This window comes from Hemicordylus capensis, chromosome 3 (genome assembly GCF_027244095.1).
Source record: "Hemicordylus capensis ecotype Gifberg chromosome 3, rHemCap1.1.pri, whole genome shotgun sequence".
NCBI classification, from domain to species: domain Eukaryota; kingdom Metazoa; phylum Chordata; class Lepidosauria; order Squamata; family Cordylidae; genus Hemicordylus; species Hemicordylus capensis.
Genome location: NC_069659.1, coordinates 225752755 through 225760456, shown reverse-complemented (window position 1 = coordinate 225760456; position 7702 = coordinate 225752755).

Sequence of the window (7702 nt, the reverse complement as noted above, 5' to 3'; positions counted from 1 at the left end):
GTTCTAGCTGAGTCATCAGCTCTAAGAGAAAGCTCTCACTCATTGGCAGCACTGACTCCAAGTTTCAGGGGGCTCTTGTCAAACTGCCCTTCATGGGCCCCCTCCTACCTGGGTCCCCTGATTTTCATGGTGGGGGGTGGGGGTGGGATGGGAAAGAGGAGGCAAATCAGAGCAACTGTCTTGGCAGAAAGGGTCACTCCACCGTCACCCCACAAAGGCAATGGGCACAGAGGTGGTCTCAGAGAGTGGCAGTGGGTGCTCTTCCTGAGATCATTGGCTGCTTCCCTCCAGGTCATCAGCAGCAGCTTGATAATGCTGGCTCTTGACATAGGAACGTAGAAAGCTGTCTTATACCAAACCAGGCCCATGTTGCCCAATATTTTCTACACCAGGGCTACACAATTTAACCCTCCAGCTGTTTTTAGACTACGGTCCCCATCATCCCCAATCACAGTGGCCAATAGTGAGGGATGATGGGAGTTGTAATTCATCATCTACAAGAGGGTCAAGGTTGTGCTGCCCCAGCTTCTTCACAGTTTTTCCAGCAATCGTCTTTCCTAGCCCTGCCTGGGGACGCCAGGGATTGAGCCTGGGGCCTTCAGCATGCAAGGCAGATGCTCCCCTCCCCGCACCACGACCATCACCACCACCACCACCACCCTACACACACCACAGGGCCAGACACTGGCCCTGCAGGCTGGTCAGGGGTGTAGCTATAATTGAATGGTTCAAAGACCCTAACCCTCACTCCGAGGGGGCCGCCAGGGAGAAGAGCGAAAACACACACACCCTCTCCTAGCTACACCTCTGAGGCTGGTCAACAGTCTTCTGTTTAAATTCTCTGGCTGAGCTTAAAAAAAAAGTCCCATCGCTCCTTGCCTTGCTCTGCTTTGCCCCTCCCTGAGCCTGTAACTCTTTTGGCCTCTTTGCCCTTTGCTTTGCCTCTTATCCAGTTACACCACCTACATCCTGACTTGCTCCTGACAGTCTGGCACCATTCCGCTTTTTCTTATGGGTTTACATTTTCTCTGTTTCAGACTGAGTCCTCTCTGCCCTTATCAGGTTTGTGAAGCCTGAGCACAGAAGGAAGCCAGTTATTGAGAAGATGAATGACTTATATGAGGTCTCTCCAATCCGATCCCCCCCCCCACTCTTTTAAGGTCAATCTTTCATAGCCATACTCCCTATCACTGTCACATTGACATGTTGTAGTTTTATATTTGGCATATGACAAATGATTTTTTTAAAATGGAACTAACAACCTGCCAGAGCCCCAAAGATATCAGCAGTAAATGTTCTTGTGGACACCTGCAGGTTGAAAGATTATCATTTAGCCTCCGTTCTTTTACCAAGTTTACTGATTATTTCAAGACAATCCTGAAAATTTACACTGATCACTGACTGAGTAGCAGACAAGAATCAGATTATTCCCAGACTGATTTTTTTCCAAAATGTTTGACATAAGCCAGTTGTGGTTTTTTTTTTTACTGAGAACCAATTGGCCAGAGGAGGAAGAGATGGTTTTGAGGGGAAATGGTTCTATCTTTTTCCGTGGCTTTGAGGAGGAATTTGCTAGTGCATTTGGCCTCAGAATGCACTGAAATAGCAGGTTGTAAGGGTTAGCCCTTAGACAACTTAGTGTAGAAGGGTCCCATACTTGTCCAGGAAGACAGGCAGCAAAGGTATGGGTCAGGGGTGTAGCTATAATTGAGCAGATGGGTTCAAAGAATCTGGGGGCCCCAGCTCCTGAGGGCCCCCCAGCTCCACCCCTCCCTTTTGTCTTCATTATCTCCTTCACTCCACTGGGGCCACTGGGGAGAGGGGTGAACATGGGCCCCCTCTCCCCTAGCCACGCCCCTGATATGGGTGGTGAAAAGTAGAGCTTGTGAACTAGCAGCAGCCCCTTGTACTGCAACAGATGACCCTGGGACACACTTTCACCTTATGTTAGGTTCCGCAAAGTCAGAGGTTGTACCGTAGAATTCCTTGTGGAATCAAGGGCATGATCTCATCTAGCATGGGCCCCATCTAGGGACACGGAACGTTGCCTTCTACTGAGTCAGATCATTGGTCCATCTAGTTCCAGTGTCTACACTGACTGATAGTAGTTCTCCAGGTTTTCAGACAGAAGTCTCTCTAGCTCTGCCTGTGGATGCTGGGGACTGAAACTGGTACCTTCTGCATGCAAAGCCTGTACTCTCTCACTGAAAGACAGCACCTCTTCTACATTCATCTAGTTCAAACCTGTCTAGGCCCCATGCCAAATAAGAACCAAGATGGCAGTGCCTGTATGTGGCAGGGTAGGAACTGTAATGTTCCTGGGTCTTGGCAGTTGCCTGATCCTGCTGGCACCAGGCGCTGTTTCTAGCCATTCTGGTTGTGGTAAAATCCGGTACTAGGGGGGCAAGGAAGAAAATGACCCAAAGGTTCTTTCTCAAAGTACATTTTCCACTTACAGGCAGAATTGGCAGTGGGTGGGGTGGGCAGTCTGTTCTGGAATCAGTTTCTAGAGACTCACTTTGGAAAGAATAAAGTATACTCTGAAGTCTTAGATGTGTAGTTAACATGTAACTCTCTGGCTATAGTGGTTTTACACATCTCTCAGCTTTATTGGAGTTGCAAATACCAATTTCAGCACTCTGAGACATTATGTGGATTTGTCACACTCCCTGGAGGGCTGAAGGCCGATAAAGCAATGAGTGAAAAACGAATGCGAAATTAGAATCCCTCTTTATGACATTTTCCATGTAGCTACATAAAATAAACTTCCATTCTGCCTTATGATAGTCACTCTCATGGGACCCAACTACAGAAGCATTTTATACATGTGTCCTGGAAAACGCTTTCTCTGTACAATGTTAATATTCAAGTCTCCATGATAGGCTTTAAAATTTAATTTTACAGCCCGGCATATCCCTAAAGCTTTGTGCTGATAAGACTTCCTCGTGTCATTCATCTTCACAATGAACCTCTGAAAAAGTCTGTGAGTCACACTTTGCAGATGGCTACCCAGCAAAGCCATGACTTAGCTTTTAAAAAATAATAATAGCATCAACAGCAAAAACCCAATACTATACTCCATCCTGTGGGTCAATCTGGCTTTTGCTAGAATGTTTGAATATACTTATATGCTTGATACAGTTTCAAAAATGTATCATTCAGTGCGCACATGCACACACACAAACGCACACACACATTTGTGTGTCCTAGAGTGAGCTCTGAAAATAGAAATTCTGTCTTTTAGCATAGTTGGTTGTTGTTTTTTTAAGTTAGCTGTGATGAGTACCTGTTGGCTAGAATACACAGCATTGCCAACACACCTTCCAATCCCTAGAGCAGTTCTGAAGCTGTTCTTATAATGTTTGCATTTCTAATATGTTGAGAAAGAAAGAAAGAAAGAAAGAAAGGAAGGAAGGAAGGAAGGAAGGAAGGAAGGAAGGAAGGAAGGAAGGAAGGAAGGAAGGAAATGTTCTCATTGAAGTACCTTTTTTTAAAAGGGTAGCCTGCCTGGTACACAGGGGGTGGGACCAGAGTGTGGGCTGACACACCTCCTTAATATAGAAAGCAGCTTGCCAATCAAGCAGTGGCAGTGCCAGGCTTCATGGGGCCCTGGGGCAGAGCCCTGTACTGGACACCTGCTCATGGTGCCTTGAGCCCCACCCTGCACCCCCAGCTTACTAGAGAATGGGGAGGGGAGGCATCAGAGCTGCTGCCATCAGTAGCTCCTCCCCCTCCCAGAGGGTTGGAGGAATTGCTGTTATATCCATTACCCTCATTTGTGGACTGGGGTGGGCAGGCTCCACCTCCGTTTCCCACCCTCCTCTATGGTCAATAGGAGCATCCCCTTGAGGCCCCATGATGACACCATGCTTCTGGTGAGGCCATTGGCAGATGGAGAATGCCAGGCAAAGACAGCGGTGGTGGGAGTTTGTGGGATGATTTGTGCCTCCACTGTCACCAGGTACTGGGATAAGTATTGGGGGGTGGGGTGTCTAGGGGTAAGTCAGGTGGGCCCTCCAGTAGGTACGGGCCCTCAGCCAGTGCCTAACCTCACTGACCCTGATGCCTCCCCTGCACTCAAAAGTATGATTTGGTGGGAAAGTAAGTCTATAGCATAACTTGTGAAACCAGGTTTATGACATGGGTGAAGAACCCACTATGATTATCTTTAGAAGGCTACATCAGATACAATGGCTCCAACTGCCCAGAGGCCTACATGCAGGAGTTTTCTTAAACTCAAACTATGATGAGGGCCACACTTCATGCATGTAATGGGAAATGCCTATTAAATAGTCCTTCTAATGTAAAAGCATCAGAACCCCCCGGTACACTCAGCATTCTGCAATCCATCCTCCTCCATCCAGAGAGGTCCATCAACAGTGGCCACCAGTTCATCTGGTGGCTACTCAGGGACGGCCATTCTCTGTTGCCTCCCCAAGGCTTTGGAAGGCGTTCCTTGTTCAGGTAAGAGCTCCCCCATCTATGGCAATTTTTAAAAAGTTGCTTAAAACACGGCAATTAGACTGTAATGCAATTTAAAAATTGTCTTAATTTTTCATTGTTGTTTCATTGCGCTGTATTATTATGTTGTATTTATTGCAAGCCGCCCAGAGACGCAAGTTTGGGACAGTATAGAAACACACTCAATAAATAAATCCATAAGTAAATAATCCTGTGCTTGGCTGCTCAGGCATATCTCCCACTGAATTTAGTGGCACTTGCCCATTAAGACTGCAGCCTCAGCAAGGGCAGCCCTCTTGGCCCTGTTCCAGAGATAAGAACATGAAACAGTGGGCTGTTTAAGCATTGCTGCACAAGCATAGCCTCAGGTGCTCAGTTCCCAATGACTGGCAATGAACTACCTGTTTGGTAGGGATGGAGTGCCTTCCCTTTCCTATGGGGGAAGGAGACTGGAATCATATTCATGGTGGGGCGTTGTGAGGGGAGCTAATGCCATCACAGTGGACAACACCAAACCATCTGTTTAGATGCTGTATATCCAGTGTGGAGGATTGTATGTACAATTCCAAATGCTGGATTCAGAGAGGCATCACAGGGAGCCCAGCACACAATGCCCTTTTTCATATGCATTTCTCAATTCAGCAGGAGATGTGTGCTTACAAGCCTACTTCTGTGTGCAGTTCATCCCTGCTGGGTAGAGACAATTGTTTGAAATAAGACGTCTCTAGAGTACATCATTTGAGGATTAGACAAAGCATCGTTGTGCAAATTTAAAAAATCAGATAGAGCTTGTGCCAAGAATCTGGGTAGAATTAATAGATTTGTCTTATAGTAACAGATTGTTCTGTACTCAGGCACATTCTATGTGCACATAACATAATGGAAATCCTTTATATTTTAAATTTTTAATCAAGAGTCTATTCTGAGTTAACTGCATTTTGGTAGTGTCAGACTAAATAGATCCACACAGTGTTCTAGTGTTTTTCTAGGAAATATTCACAGAGCTTGATATCTGAACATTGAAAGGCAGGAAAGAGAGTCCTTGGGGTGGGTGGGGGGCAGGCTTTCTGGTTAATCCTTAATTTAGAAAAATGTTTTTGAAGTGTACCTAGAAAACCAATCAATATTGCATTGTGCTTGTGGCAATGAAGCCTCTAGCACCAATTGGCTGAACTGATGTTGTAATGCTACAGAATGTCTACAGATATTCCAACTGCTCAGGCAACAAAAGTTGTCAGCAATGAAAAGTTCATAGTCCAACTTCTGTGGGAAGGAACAAGTGTCAGGTTGGGATTAAAACTTTATAGAGATTCTGTGGGAGATGCTGTGTGGGAATTCAAAGGATTAGAAAGCTGACTTGAGGGAAGTGCTAAAAGTCAAACAGCCTACAGGCAATGTGTCTGAAGGAAAGGGGCAGAAAAAGCAATGGATAGAGGAATCTGAAGGAAGGGCAAGGACTGTGGTGCAAGATGTCAAGGAAAGCATAGGGTTGCCAGGTCTAGCCCTGAGAGGGCTTTCATGGCCTTAAGAGTTGAACAGAAGAGGGAAATTCTGCCAGCTGTAACTTCTACCATTACTGCAGCATCATGACCTGCCAGTTGTAAGGATATATTAAAAAGGGCCCAAAGGAAGTGAGATTATTAGCAGATTAACTTCAACTGATTGGCCATGGCAACAGGCTTAGAGTTCCAAAGAAAAGGCAGAGCTGCTCTATTCTAGTGCATTGCCCTCCATGGCCTTCAACAAAGGACCAGTCTGGACTGCCCATTTGCAATAAGGGTGTGTGCATGTCATAAGTGTGTACATCCTTTCCCCACCAGCCCCCCATGACTGGGGAGGGGGCTTTCCCTAATTCCTTGTTTAAACTGACATTTCTAGTGCATGCCAAGGAGCAGTTTGGATGAACTCCCCCCCACACCCGCTCAAAAAATATGGGAAAGTATCCCAGCATGCTGGGAGCAGGGGAAGGATGTTTGTGCTAATGGAGACTGCATGTCCTTACCTTATTATTTCTTGTTTACACAGTTAAACAGGTGTTATTATCTGGTTTGTTTTATCCAGCCATCGAGTCCTTCCCAAGGACCTGGGATGGCTGAATTTTATCATCAATACTGTTGGTTACTATAGGAATCGTCACAAAATATAGGCCGTTCCCAGTAAAGTTGCTTTTTGTAATTGGCTGATGGTGATTTCTGTGGCCCCTATGGTGTTGAGGTGCTCTTCAAGGTCTTTTGGAACTGCACCCAGGGCACCAATTACCCCTGGGATTATTTTGGTCTTTTTCTGCCACCAAAATAATCCCATTATTATTATTATTATTATTATTATTATTATCATCATTAATTCGATTTCTATACCGCCCTTCCAAAAATGGCTCAGGGCGGTTTACACAGAGAAATAATAAATAAATAAGACGGATCCCTGTCCCCAAAGGGTTCACAATCTAAAAAGAATCATAGATAGGCACCAACAACAGTCACTGGAGGTACTGTACTGGGGGTGGATAGGGCCAGTTACTCTCCCCCTGCTAAATAAAGAGAATCACCACATTAAAAGGTGCCTCTTTGCCAAGTTAGCAGGGGTTAGGGTTAGGGTTCCGGCTCATGTGCTGGAGCCGGAAGACAAAGTACTCGTATCATCCGAACCAGCCCCGTCACACCCCATCAGATGGATTTTACCAGCAACACTATTATGAATGAAATGAAAAATATTCCTTTATATTTTTGAGAGGAGAGAGAAAAAAGATGTGGGTGAAAAAATAGGGTTAAAGGTAAACTATGGGTCTGAAAAGGTTCAAGATTGCTGCTACTATAGTGGATAGACTACGGACTTTGAATCGGAATCAAATCCCTTAGCCTCAAAACTCACCAGGTGACTTTTCTGCAAGTCTAACCAAGCTCGCATTATTGTTGTGAGGACAAAATGAGAAAAACCCATATATGCTGCTCCTGAAGTCTTTGGTGGAAAAGTGGGATACAAATGTGATGTATTATGTAAATACACTGACTGCCTGAGAGATTACAATTGTGTTCAGATGACTGAAGCGTGTATTCTGTACTTGAAGGGAGGGGAGCAGGATCTTGATAGCAGGTCCAACCCAACCCACTGATTGATTGATTGATTGGATTGATTGATTGATTGATTGAAAATATTTATATCCTGCCCCTTCAATGCAATACTGCTTGGAAATGGTGAAATCATCAGTGTGATAACACAGTCGACATAATAAAACAATATAACA